The sequence below is a fragment of the Stegodyphus dumicola genome, chromosome 4 (genome assembly GCF_044657685.1).
Source record: "Stegodyphus dumicola isolate Sdum_Otavi_A_Nest chromosome 4, ASM4465768v1".
NCBI lineage: Eukaryota > Metazoa > Arthropoda > Arachnida > Araneae > Eresidae > Stegodyphus > Stegodyphus dumicola.
In genome coordinates this window covers 6621357-6635910 of record NC_140771.1, presented here as the reverse complement: position 1 = coordinate 6635910, position 14554 = coordinate 6621357, and the positions used below count along the sequence as shown (strand labels likewise).

The following is a 14554-nucleotide window of genomic DNA, read 5'->3' as shown; positions in this document are numbered from 1 at the left end:
CTTTTATTTCATTGTGGATTCATTATTCTTTTTTCTGCCATATATTTACTTTCTCAGTTTTATATATACCGATGAAATTAGGGTAGATTCACTATATCTTTGCATGTGCATGCATTAAGTGCAATATCTTTTTCAATTAAAATAAAAATGGTATAATTAACCTTTTATTTACATATAAACAGCTCATATAAATACATGTCATGCTTTTTTTATTTAAACCAAATTAATATCTTGCATAATTTTAACCTTGAAAGGTTAGCAATTTCAATAATACTAGCTCTATAGTGCAGTTAAATTTGAAAGATAGCTGCTATACAACTGACACTGAACAAGATTTTATAGAGCATATATATGCATATCGTTTTTGGCATTTAACTAAAATGTATTATTTCTGAATATTTTCTGGTTTCTTCTGTTAAGTTATATATAACTAAAACCTTAACCATCAGAAGAGGCAAAGTGAGGTGCTGTAGCTTGAAGCCTTTCATCCCGAACGGTGCACGTGTCCCACTGATGTTGAAAAATACCTGCAGGACGTATTTAACATTATAACTGAACAAAAAGTGTACTGCTACTGCATTTTAAGTACCATGACATCAACCCAGTGTATAACACCATGCGGATATCACTAGATGTAAGGTTATGTTTGTTTATAAACCAGTGAGTGCCAGTATAATATATTTTACAGTAAATTTGATAAAGAACAAACTTGATTTTGTACATAATTTTATTTCGTAATAATAATAATACATTTAGAACAGAAACAGAATATCAAATATGTATGAATTACTTAAGTTTAGAAATTATTTATCTTTTTGTTTATCCGGTATATACAGTCAAAAGTCGTTAATCCAGACTAGTCGGGACTTTGGCAATTCTGGATTATCGATCATCAGTTTAAATCTGGTGAGATGGCATACAGAAATTATAAAATTAAAAATATGAAACCATAATTTATGAAATAAAAAGCAATTGTGATCTAAAGGGTATCAAAATTTACAAAAAAAAATGCTTAATATTTATTTGTTTACTTTATTAAACATTTCTTTCAATGTAAGTTGTTTAAGTTGCTTCGTTTCGTTTTATGTGATAATACTTTCTCTTTAATTCTATAAACAGACATAATTTCTTCTTCAGTTACAAAGTTCCGCTGTTCAAGTCCTATAATTGCTGTGTCGAGAATACCGACTAATTTGTCAATTGAAATTTTTTCGTTTTCAATAAACTCTGTGTCACTATAATGACGAGGAATTTGATTTAAATCATATCAAAGACGGAGTACATCGAGATGAAATACTACATTTAGTAAGGAATTATAAACCAAATAAAATAAAAACATCTTGAAGATAAGGATAGTGCTGACTGATCAACTTCCAATTCATTGCGCGCCGCAGCGTTCCCCTCTCCCCTGCGCAGCAAAGCAGCGTGAAATTGATAAACAGATTTTGGAATGGTTAGAGAAACAAAGGATATGCCTTTATCCATTTTTTGCAGCAATTCCACTTTTTGTTCACTAGACATCAAAACATGCATTCGCTTTGTAGATCCTTTGGCAGCTCCAGAATTAGAAACTCTTTTTGACATAATCGAAAGTTCAAGCTTAATTTTTATAAAATTGCTCTAACAGTGTGCAAAAAATAATAAGCCGTATCCAATTCGAAGATTAAGGAACAACGCAATCTGCAACATTAACTGAATTAGATAATTTTAGCTTAGCTTATACAGTCCGTTATACATTAAATGCGCATGCGTAAACATATTATGCGCACATGCATATTCGCAACCGTAAAGATCTTACGCGCATGCGCCGCGTTGAATTTTTGCTTTAAGAAAATATGTAGCTTTGAGGTCCGAATTAACGACTTTTGACTGTATATGTACCAACCGGTATTATTACTGGTACAAATGTGTACCATTAGGTTTGTAATTAAGATTTTTATATTAGTTCTAAAATGGCTCGCTGATTGATGCAAAAACAACTAGAAGTTGAAAAATATGGTGAATCGCACCTGGAAGAACCATTTTCATCGGATTGTAGTGACAACCATTAGCCTGACAGCAATAATGATGATTCATCATATGATTCAGGGTACACATATGATATAAATGTATATGCTGGTAAAAGTACTACATCTGTTCATGATAATTCACTGACTCTTGGTGGAAAAGTCGTCAAATCACTCGCTTCCACCATCAAAGCTATAGGCATAGTACTATGCTTTGATAGATTTTTTTTACCAGCATACATTTGTTTCAGGCAATAAATTGTGTGGCTTTGGGTACATGCATGGCCAATCACAAAAATACACCAACAATTGTAGGCAAGTTGCAATGTGGGCTATCCAAGTTTCGATGTACGTCCAAAGGTTTATTGTGTGTAAAATGGCAGGACACCAAAGAAGTATTAGTAATGTCAAATTGTCACAAGGCTAATTTGACAACTGTAACGAAAAAGACAAAACTGGACAACAGGAACCAATTGATCTTCCACAGGTGATAGCTTTGTATCAACAGATAATGGGAGGAGTTGACCGACCGGATCAGTTTGGTCTGTATGAACACAATAGAAAATAATGGACGGAGGGGGGAATGATAAAACTACAATGAGTAACCTTATAATAATAGAAATTGCTTTTGTTTTTGTCTAAAAATCTATTATTCATATTCAAGGATCAAAGGATTAAAATAGTTAATTGTTTGTTGTTAACTTTTGAAGTTATAAGTTTCTGAAATTTTTTTTTTTTATGTGTTGAGGTACTTAGGACTACATTTCTTGTTGGCAGGGGTCGAGATGGTGTTGCTTTTTATAATACCATATCCAAGCATGCAAAAACAGATTTTTCTCTATAGAGGAAAACAATTTGAAATGTATGAGCTCTTAAGATAACATGAGATTAAGGGGGGGGAAAGTAAGCATACGTTGTGTAATCAAAGAATGTCTTAATTTTGCGATATTTGATTGAATGATATTTGCGAAGTATGCAAATGAAACCATCTTAAAATGGATACCCATAGTTCCAGATAATTCCTTTGGGGAAGTTGCATGCTGCGTTGTAAGAAATGAAATTTATTTCATTGTTGTTTAGTAAATGCAGCTTAAATTACAGTGAGTTGATGTTTTATATATATTGACGGCACAGTTGAAGCTGGTTATAATGACCATTCCAGCAAGTGGTTCAATACAGTGAACAGTATAAAATATCCCCTGCAAAAGACTGTTTATGAAATAAATTTTCATGCTGGTGACCCCTCAGTGTAACATTCCTCTGCCGGGGGGGGATAAAATACCTTGGTTTTCTGGAAATGCTTTTAGAATTCCAGGATTCGTAATGAAGACTTCTTGAAATTGGAATTTAAGTAATTGCAATGAAAGTCTTCAGTGACTAAAATCTACAACATGAGCAGTTTATAGTTACATGTTTAAAACTAAATATAAATGTTTACAGAAGTGTAAATTTCCTTGGACAAAACTTGGATGTTGTCATTATTTAGTTCAAATCCCATCTCTTTCCAAGAGTTTATAAGGAGTTTTTCACTTATTGCATACTCTGCTCTTATGCACTGCACGGAAAGGAAGGGATGCCCAGTGGAGGTCTTTTTAAGGGAAACTGGCTTGTATCCACATTACACATGACCCCGGATTGGACTACCAGTGTTCAGTGGCTATTATTGCCTGGCCGCTGGTGGGCAATTTATAAGTTAAGAAATTATTTTCAATCAATTTGCTGTTCACATCTTCATCTAAACCTTTTTAACATTTTGTTTTCTCTAAACTCAATTTCTCACCTCTGTTATTCAGCATTGTAATGCATAAAAGTGCGTGTGAAGAGTTTTCAACAACTACATGCTAACCGAAATCCTATATTTATTGTTGATAGATTAGCCAAAATAGACTTCGACAACATTTTATTTCAAGACTGTAGACCTAATGATTTAAGCTTAATCTTCATTAAATCTCTTTTTAAGTGTTGGCAGAAAAGTCTAAACATAAATTCACCATGCTAGTTTTACTTTACTTCAAATCATTATCAATTACTAGCTTTTGCTTGGAATATATTATGCACAACATCAAAACATAACTTTTACAAAACACCGCTCAACTGGGATATGGTTAGTGATGCTGACTGTCGTACTGAAAGGCCAAGGTTTGAATCCCGGAGAAAGCATGGATGTTTATAAATGTATAGTGTTAGTGTATGTCCCCTTGGGGTACATTCTAAATATGCAGGGTGCCGAAAGTTCTCTCGAGAGGTTTGTAGTAGGGGAAGAGGGGTGGGAGAATCTCAGGACTCGTCTCCCTGAGGTGCTCTGCATAAAATTTGGAAGCAGAACTGATCAAAGTCATACTGTCACCTGAGTGGTGTTCAAGGCTGTTGCCAAAAGACAACCACAATCTTGCCCTCCTTGCCATGATGAATATCGTGGGCTTGTTCTGATTTTACTGTCAGACTAAGATAAGTAACAACAATTTTTGCAAAATAGTTTGCAGAGCTATTTACTTTTACAAACTAATGAACATAGTTCGTGCAAAACCTTTAAAATTCATATTTATTCATAAAATTTTAAATAAAAAGACAAGTCAGACTTCATTGATTCAATCATCCTTAAGTTTGTGATAATTTTCTGCACTATTCGACTATGGTCGATAAAGAACCATCGTAAAATGTGGTATGCAAAAACCTGTACATGTATCATTAAAATTTTGACTAATGAATTCTTTCCCATTATCTGATATTTTAAGTGGAATGCCATATTTTATTTTAATATAAATTTATTTAAAAATGGACCCAAAACAATTTTACTGAATGCTCTTTGAGGGAAGGTACTTCTACCGAATCCGAGAACTGAACAGAGATTGTTAGAAAATATCTTTCTTTTTTTTTTTTTTTCCTACACTGGTAGGAGCCTAATACAGCAGTTACCTTTTATGCTATTTTGATAACTGGTCAAGCTATAATTAATATTATTATGAGTTTTATATATATATATGTAAATAGTTTTAGTGAAATTGTAGTATATTTTTTATAATGAATTATGACATGCTTGAAAAAGAGCTCTGCCGGAAAGGTAAGAGTACAAAGACAAGTTTATTTAGAGGTAGATGGCTATATGCCAACTGCCAACGGTTTTAGCAACTAATTTTTGCAGCTAGATTTGGCAGGAAATTGCCGGCATTTTGACAAGTTCATTGTATAGTTGTAATTGGTATTGTAATTGAATAATGTAATTTATATGTTATTGTTACCATATCCAGTCGTTATATGTAACTTTAAGTGTATATGCCTTCCAGAAATGGAAGGTACTAGAGATTTCTCTCCAGCCGGGAGAAAACTATATAAGACTGGAGAGAGCATCTACTCTCAGTTGTTAGTTCAAAGCTGATTTTGAAGTATTGAGTTATCCGTGAGAGCTTCACTTTTTAGATTTGTTTTGCATTGCATACTATTTAATATCCTTAGTAGTTTGAAGTGCAACTACTGATTGTGCTCCTTGATACTAAGAAGAGCTCTGAGTGTTTTTGTGGAAAGCTGAAGAATTGTAAAATGTTCTTTTTGGTAAAATAAATTTTATTGAGGTTTTGAACATTAAATTCATTATGAGCTCATACGCAAGCAAGAAAGTCTTTAACTAACTGTTTAGACTTAGGTATCCTGTAACAAATTTTGTAACTCTGAAAAGCAAATATCTTCCTTTATCTCTGGACTCTTTTTCTTGTTCCGAGATGGTCTGAAATTGGCACGCGTACAAGCTATAGCTTAGGGCCCCCGCTTTCTTGGGGAGCCTCCCAAAAAAATTAAAATCTAGAATAAATATAGTATAACAGACTTTTAAAAGCCACCATATCTCAGATAACTTAGGGCTTTATTAAGTCTAAATCTGGCCCTGTTGGCACATCATGCAATTCATGTAAAATGCTTAATTAATGCTTAATCTTGAACTCTGTGATAACCGGTTTTATTCATTGCTATTATTTGTAACAAAACAAAAGATTATTGTATATTTCATAATTTGCAGCGCTGTTTCTAACACCCATCATGGCAAATTTATATTTGTTCGCGTTCACCTTTAAACCTGCTTCCTTTAGAAGGGAAATCACTTTGTCTAAATCCCATTTATGTTCCTCAGTTATCTCACTAGTAACTATTACGTCGTCTAAGCAAATGAGTGTACATTTTCTGAGGACGGGTCTTAGAATCATATCTATAGCTGTTTGAAATGTGGTGGGCACTCTGCTAAACAACATTCTCAAAAAAATATGAACTCCTGATTTTGGTAGTAAGTACGATTTTTTTGCACATCCTGTCATTTCACACACATTTGAAAGTATCCAGAGGAAGGTCTAGTGTCGCCATGTATTTTGTGGAATCTATTTTTTCGATTGATTTCCTCAGTTATTGGTAAGGGGTAAACTGGATATTTCTTTATTTTAATTTGTTTTCTGTAGTTAATAGCGCTTTAAAATCCGTAGGTGGGAGATTATTTTCCTTTCAACGTAACATTGCAGCTCTACTGTAAGGGCTATTTATAAGCATTATAATTTTATTATTTAGCATTCATATAGTATGTTGTTCTATTATTTCTTCCTTGACCTTATCATAACAGTATGGTTTTGCTTGGTAGGGGAGATTTCCAGTTTCTGTAGTGTGATTTACTTCTTGAGTCAACCCTGGGGACTTATCAATTAAATCTGAAAATTTTCTTACCAACTGCTCTAGCTTCACTTTTTCGTTCGTGAATTCCTTCAAATCCAAAACCAGCGGCTGGATTCCTTTCATGTCTAATTACACGGTAGTTTCCAGAAAATTGACAGTCGCCCTCGAGGCCTTTAAGAAATCCATATCCAATATTTACGTTCGCATGCAGATTTTTCATTACAAAGAAAACCACCTTTTGTTATTTCTTTTTTACCTGCACGTGTAAGGTTTCTTCCCTTGCACATTTCCACTATTTACTTGGGTGACGATCACTCGCATTCCTTCAACACCACACAGTCTGTACTAATTAGAGCTTTTCCTGAAAAATTTCCATCAAACACTACTTTGCCCTTCTGTGTCAGTTATGCATCTGGTGGTAAATTATTTAATAGAATCTGAATAACACTCAGGGACAACTTCTTTTTTTTATCAACACTGCATTTAATTGAATATGATGGGGATGTGTACTGTCCAGGGTGACTGTACCCTTTGTATTTCAGAACTCTTGACTAGTTTAAATTCTTCATATCTTCTTCCTGTTTTCTTTTTTGCGATTTGCATTTGTGATTGCCATTAACGAGTGAAAATTTATTCCGGTTATCAAAGTGAATTCAGCCGTCAAACCATGATAGGCTTTCTTACCCAATAAATCTGCGAAAACACACTTTCGCTTCTCTGCTGGTTTTCCACTGTGTGTGTGCTCAATGATACTCACCTACTTTCGAACTTTATAGTTAGCTCAACTACTTTAGAGTATTCAGATTTTAGGATTCAACCGTAGGGTTTTACTTCAATATTCTAATAGTTATTTTTATTTTGGAACAAGCCTTTCCTTTACCCTCTAGTTTCTCACCATATTTCCTTGCCAGAATGAGTTTTCAGAATTACGATTTTTTCAAATAAGGTAAAAACGAATTAAGATTAAGCTGAGTTTATAGTTACTTCAGTAGGAGAGCGTGTTCCGAGTTTCGGCTACGTTGTTGTTATCAGTCTAAGCTTGCTATTCTACAGCTGCTTAATACGTACCTACTAACCTACACCGGTTGTCCTTAATTAAGCGCCAACCTCACAAGTTTGATTTTGTGCAGCTTTAGCTGATCAATTTTACCTAACATTAGATTAGTTTTATATTTTCTATTTTGAGTTAAATTCTAAGTGGTGGCTTCTTGTACGCCACCACTTTACTATGACAGCCATCTGTAAATATATTTTGAGTTGGAATGAAAAGGGTAATTTAACTCTTCTATAAAGTTGTTACTTACTCAAAAGAACTCGGCTAATAGTCGCTACATAGATCTTAGGTATTCTAGCTTTCAAGAAACTCTGTTTTAACTGGACTACAGTCAAAAGTCGTTAATTCGGACACCCATAATCCGGACCTCAAAGCTAAAAACTTTCTGCGCATGCGCCGCGTTGACACATGCGCATAGGCATTTACGCGTGCGCGTAAGACCTCTTACGACTGCGCATTTGCGTGTGCGCAAGCGCAGAATACGTTTTCGCGTGCGCGTTTTACGTATAACGAACGGTATAAGCTAAAATTATCTATTTCAGTTAATGTTGATGATTGCATTGTTCCTTAATTTTTGAATTGGATCCGGCTTATTATTTTTTGCAGACTGTAAGAGCAATACTATAAAAGTAAACTTTAACTTTCGATTATGTCAAATAGAATTTCCGAATCTGGAGCTCCCAAAGGATCGTACAAAACGAAAGTATGTTTCGATGTCCATCAAACAAAAAGTGGAATTGCTGCAAAAAATGGATAAAGACATGAAGAATGTGACAGAAAGGTTAGTGTAAACGAAAAAATTTCGATTGACAAGTTAGTCGGTATTCTCAGCACAGCAATTAACGGGACTTGAACAGCGGAACTTTGTAACTGAACAAAAAATTATGTCTGTTTATAGAATTAAAGAGAAAGTATTATCACATAAAACGAAACAACTTACATTGAAAGAAATGTTTAATAAAGTAATCAAATAAATATTAAGCTTTTTTTTTTTTGTAAATTTTGATACACTTTAGATCATAATTGTTCTTTATTTCATAAATTACGGTTTCATATTTTTAATTTTAGAATTTCTGCATGTCATCTTACGCGATTTAAACTGATGATCTATAATCCGAAAAAATCGATAATCCGGAATCGCCGAAGTCCCGACGAGTCCGGATTAACGACTTTTGACTGTATTACACAACAAAATTCTGAATCTGAGGTAATGTCTTAAGGAATGTTATTCTGGATAGTCTGTCATCGGGTCTTTCTCCATACAATAAGTTCATTACTTTTATTTTCTTTAACATAATCACCGCCATTTCTTCAACCTTAGTCTGTTATCTACCAATAAGTTCTGCTTCTAATTTTGCCCTACCTTTCACTACGGGGAAAGCTTTTACAAGTGTGGTTTTAAATCTATAAAACTTGTAATTCTCACTGCCTTGTTCCCCCAACAAAAATTCACCTATGCCTTTTTACGAGCTCAGCGGGTGTCTTTGAAAAGCAGTAGCTGCCGTGATGACCTTTCTTTATTTGCAATCGGGTTATTGTGTCTCTGTTGCAGAAAAGTCACTACCGAACTTCTACCATCGAAAATACTGGCTAGTTTCATTGAGGCTCGCATAGTGGTTAACATGAAACGAAAAACCTTCCTCTGGATTCCTGGGGGCTGGTGGTGCCTGCAAACCGGGGGGGGAGGAATTTAACATTACTTGTCTTCCGACATGAACTGTAATTTTTTGGGGCGTCACGTTTATCTGTTCATTTGGTCTTCTGATGTTAATTAGTCAAATACCCCTAACAGACGTGAAAGGAATTATCGCTATGTCTGAAACAACGGCAAAGTCTTGAAAGGTTAAAAAATATCTTTTTATGTAAACAGAATTTAGGATCCGAAGGTACTCTCTTGCATTACAATCTAAGACACCACTCGTGGTGACGCAGCTAAATAAAACATCTAAATTTAAGTTAAACTTGGAACATTAGTCAAAGACTACGCAATTAATTGCTATACTAGAAGCTCTGTCGAAGTGTCAGAATATTAAGAATGGGCAGCGATAGAACACAAGGCTGAATGATTTAAACTATCAGAGAGCTGGCCGGAAACTAACACGTAGTATCCACGCAATGGTAGAAATACTCTTTGCTCCAAAACGTCAGTTTAAATACTGGCTACTCATTTACTTTCTTGTCTGGAATACGGAAAGGCTACGTTAAAGTAAAAACTGAAATTATAAATAAATAATTGGTTACTTAACATAAAATTCCCTAAAATTATTTTTATATTTTGAAATACTCACGTTTTTCTTTTGTATATTTATTTTTGGATAACAGCCCACCTTTCACTATTTAATTTTGCTTTATTTTTATCTCTTGATTATATAACGAAGAGATTAAAAATATCTTCTTTTGCTGTTGTTTTATACTCACATAATTTATAATATTACATTATTTACAGCTCTGTGTGCATTTATAAATTGTAATAAAATGTAAAATATGCCCCCTTTAAAATTTTTTTTATTTCTTATAATCGTATAATACAAACATTTCTTGTACTGGTAAGAAGTGTGGTTTATAAATTGCAATGTATAAAATAAAATTAAAAAGTTGTATAAGTAAATTTCATTTAAAACTCATAAAATAATTAAGGAACTAAAATAAGAAAAATAATTTACATGATATAGTTTAATGGGAACAAGAGATTAAATAATTCTGTTTACAAAATTTATCTACAATTTTACGTCGTTAATTTCGGTATGATGGTAACTTTTATTATTGTGTAATAAATTTAGATATTTTAACCAACACGTGTGTATTATTCGACACTGCGGAATAACTATATGCTAAATGTCGAGATTAGCGCCAATTGATATCTTAATATATTTTGGCAGCAATAACTAACTTTTAGTATTAGCGTCTCTGAGCCATAGTGAAAAATATGGGACAATTAGTAGGTCTATATGGGAGCCTAGGATGTGAAAAACATTAGCTCAAATACGAAATTTCCGAGAAATATGGGGAAAATAGACCCCGTACACACGACCAACGCTATCCTTTTCGTCCCCTCTGCCACCGATGCTTCTAAATGTTTGCCATTTTGAAATTCTGAGACCATACGAGTTACACCATTCTACTACAGTGGTTGATTACACGTAATCGATGATAATTTCTTTCTGGAAGAAAGAACATTATCTTGCTGGCCTTGTGATATTTCCTCTTTATATTTGCTTCTTCGTATCCCTCCTAATGGAAAGAAAAGAATGGGATAGGGTAGACTGTTTAAAGTCAGGGGCAATGAATTCCAACAAGCGTTAATTCGTCGCATTAGTTCCAACGAGAAAGCAACAGATCAAGTCACTGGCCCTTTATTTATAAATATATAACTTAAATATTCTAGAAAGGGTGTTGGCACCTGGGTACTTGGGCCGAAGTCCTGCCCCATGTAGAACAGTTTACCTTTCCTAATTGTTACAAGAGAAAACTAAAAAGAGATTGTGGCTGAGGGAATTTACAGAGATGTAACAATAATTAGATAACTGAACATGAATCAGCAATTTACATTCGCAGACCAGAAAGGACAGTGCGAGCTGGTGATTTGGCTAGAAACATATAATAGAATGATACAGGCAGTTACGAGTCAGTTGGCGCATTAAGTAATTACATAAACAGGAGAGAGGTGAGGAGAAACACTGTATAAATGGCATGTAAAAACCAGTGGAGTAGCGAGCATAACTGTCGCCCGGGGCAAAATACCTTTTTGACGCCCCTCCCTCCAAAAAAACACAGTGATATGATGAAAATCTTGTTTGGAGACCATTAGGCGCCACTCTGCGAGCGGCGCCTGGGGCATCACGCACCCCTTGCCCCCTTCGCTACGCCACTGGTGAAAACAAATAATATATATAGATACATAGGCATAACAAATACAAAAGAATACAATTTTACATTATATAGTCGTTCATGACAGCCACTGGCCTATTACTATATATTACTTCATTGTAAGCATAAGCACAGATATTAATAACGCGGTTGTTTATAGACCTCAGCCTCTCATGGAATTTTTTTGCAAGAAAATAGTAATGAGTCGTGAGCTGAACTATATTTAGTTCCTCATGGATCCGGATTTTATGGAGGTACCACGGGGCATTTACGATCTGCCGTAGAACACAGTTCTTCGCTGTCTGCAACCTTTTTCTGTTACTCTGCAAGCATACGCTCAGACTGGACACACCTGGCTAAGAATAAGACGCAATATGTATCTGTAAATGAGTAACTTGTTATCTACAGATGGAACATTGTTTCGAGCAATCAAGGGGTAGAGCTTGGCTTTACAAGCTGGAAACTTCTGGATAATAGACGTAATGTGTGAGGTCCATGTCAGGGAATTATTGAGGATCACCACAAGATAAGGGACTTGCTTGGCCCAGGGATTGAGTTTCCATAGAAATTATTCCTAGTGAAGAAGCTGTATTTTATCCACATTCACTATAATTTTCCCTTTAGGGAGCCAAGTCTCAGGTGCATGGGTTTGTGGTAATCGTTGTATAATTGGGCTAACAAATGCACTTTGAGCTAGGATCGCTGTATCGTCTGCATACATGGCTAGAGTAGTGTTGGGTATGGTCGGAATGTCGTTCACATAAATATTGAACAGGGTGGGACCAAGTAAGGACCCTTGTGCGATGCCAGCTGAAATAGCACGGATGTCAGAATATGTGCCTAAAACGTGAACGACAAAGTGTCTATCGTTCAGATAGGATTTAAAATACTATATCACTTATGGATATTTGTATTGGCTTCGTCTTACAGAGTACTTTGTTGAATAATGCTTTGTCAAAAAGTTAAGGTGATTGATGTATTCCTTGGCAAGGATGATTTACATAACTCTTATTGTGGATTATTTGAGCCAGATGGTAAGCCCTTAATGTTCTTGATTTATACTAGCAGAATAATGCAACAGTTCATCCTACATTGATAAACAGAAATGGCTGTCTGAAAACTCTGCTGAATTCTAAGAACTCCACTGGCTCACAGTATATAACAGCAACATTTACGGCAATTTTTAAAGACCCCTCCCACCCGCATAAATGGATGCCATAGAATGTTGTGGTTCCTCACAATGTCTCCAACTCACTTCATTGACTGTGAGAAGCAGCAAGTTTTCGGACTCATCGATGAATTATGAATTAGTATCTGTTAGATGCAGCTGTACGTTGACACTTCTTTTTACATAGTGTTGTATTTAGAAGTTTGAAAATTAATTTCTTTTTTATCCAAAGGTATCAACGAAAGAATTTTGGCTTGTTGTTTGGTTGAGTTATTATTACCAGAGTTAATTAAATTATTTACATAAATGCTCAAAACTGAAAAAGTAGGATTGCTAACATTAGAATTTGAAAACTCCCATCTGCTATCTTTCTCAAGAGAATACCTGTAAAAATAATTTTTAAATACAAAATTTGTTAGTAATATTCTAAAATATTAAGTATTTGTTTCAACTCCAGCGTTCATATTTAAAGTTACAAATGCGGGAATATTACTGCTATTTTATTAGTTATTTTGTTGTTGCCCGTTCTTCTATGTTAACTTCGAGATGAATACAAATTTTAGAGGTTTGTAAAAATCTGGCATCGTGTAATCAGTGTCATCGTCTGCCTTACTCCGTATGTATGTAGTCTTGTCTTTTTAAAAGTGAATTTTTTTGTACAGAATAAGGGTTTACATCAAGGTAAGTAACTGATTTATCAGTTTATAAAGTTTTTCATAAAAAAAAAAGTAATTTGAGTGGCATATAATGTACTGATTTTCAACTTAATTACCTTCGTTGTTTCCGTAGTGTTTCCTGGTTGAGTCTTTATTTAGGATTTTTTCTGTTTGATGCAAATTTTTATTTGCAGTTTTACGATTTAAAATGTAATTTAAAATATACATATAATTCTTTGTCCACGTGTTAAATTGAAAAATTGAATTGAAATTATATGAAGATCCATTGATTTATGATACAACTCGGATGGTTTTGGTGCCTTCATCGTTTTATTATTTTTAGTTTGAAAATATTGAAAATTCAGTATGTAACTTTTGATACACATGTGATATAAAAAAATTTAATACATTATTTATGAATTATTGAATTTTAAGAAGAAAGTTATGTGTTTAAAATTGAAAAATGGATTAAAGGTATCCTAAAAAGCATATTTTGTAACGACCCATGCCGTTTGTTGCTTCTTAAATTGCTTGTAAAATTTCAAAATTATAATCTTAGTGTAATTTGATGTTTTTGTAATCCTGCCTGGAAGAGAGGTAACGAAATATTTAATATGTTTAAATATTAGAATCTTGATCTGTACAATGCAGTTGCTAATGTTTACATTACCTATCTTATGTAGACTTTGATTACCCATTTTAATAAATTTTGCATTTTAACTCATACTTTTTTTTTTAAATGTTGTTATTGATCTTATGGATATGGGTGACTGATATAAAAATTATAAAATCATACTTAAATATTTAATTAACAAAGAACAATTATTTCATATTTATTTTAACATGAAATATTTTTGTCTAAACATAAATAAGAAAAAGCATGCGACTGATGAAACAAAAAAATTGCAGGTTGACTGAAAGGCAGTTAAGTTTGTCATCAGATGGGAACATAGTGACATCCCATGTTCAAACAGAACTAGAATTTTTTTTTTTTTTAAACCTGTTTTCTTTTATACTAATTATGATTAGTGTATATTTTGAGAAAAGTGCTAAGCATTTAACTACTTACTTTCATACTAAACATTTTTTTTATGATCTGAGTATACCTTTGGAGAAATATTGAACACTAAAGCAAATTGTGACATTTTCTAACAAG

At 33.8% G+C, this 14554-nt stretch overlaps 1 protein-coding gene across 2 annotated transcripts in view; it reads left to right on the top strand.

The window, feature by feature from the left end:
- Nucleotides 1-13325: 13325 nt before the first annotated feature.
- The window catches only part of LOC118188076 (CCR4-NOT transcription complex subunit 2-like), a 59699-nt gene continuing 58470 nt past the window's right edge, over nt 13326-14554 (top strand). For both annotated transcript variants that reach the window (XM_035358421.2, XM_035358420.2), the window contains exon 1: nt 13326-13423. The gene's annotated coding sequence lies outside the window, so the exon portion shown is untranslated. The remainder of the gene's footprint in view (nt 13424-14554) is intronic.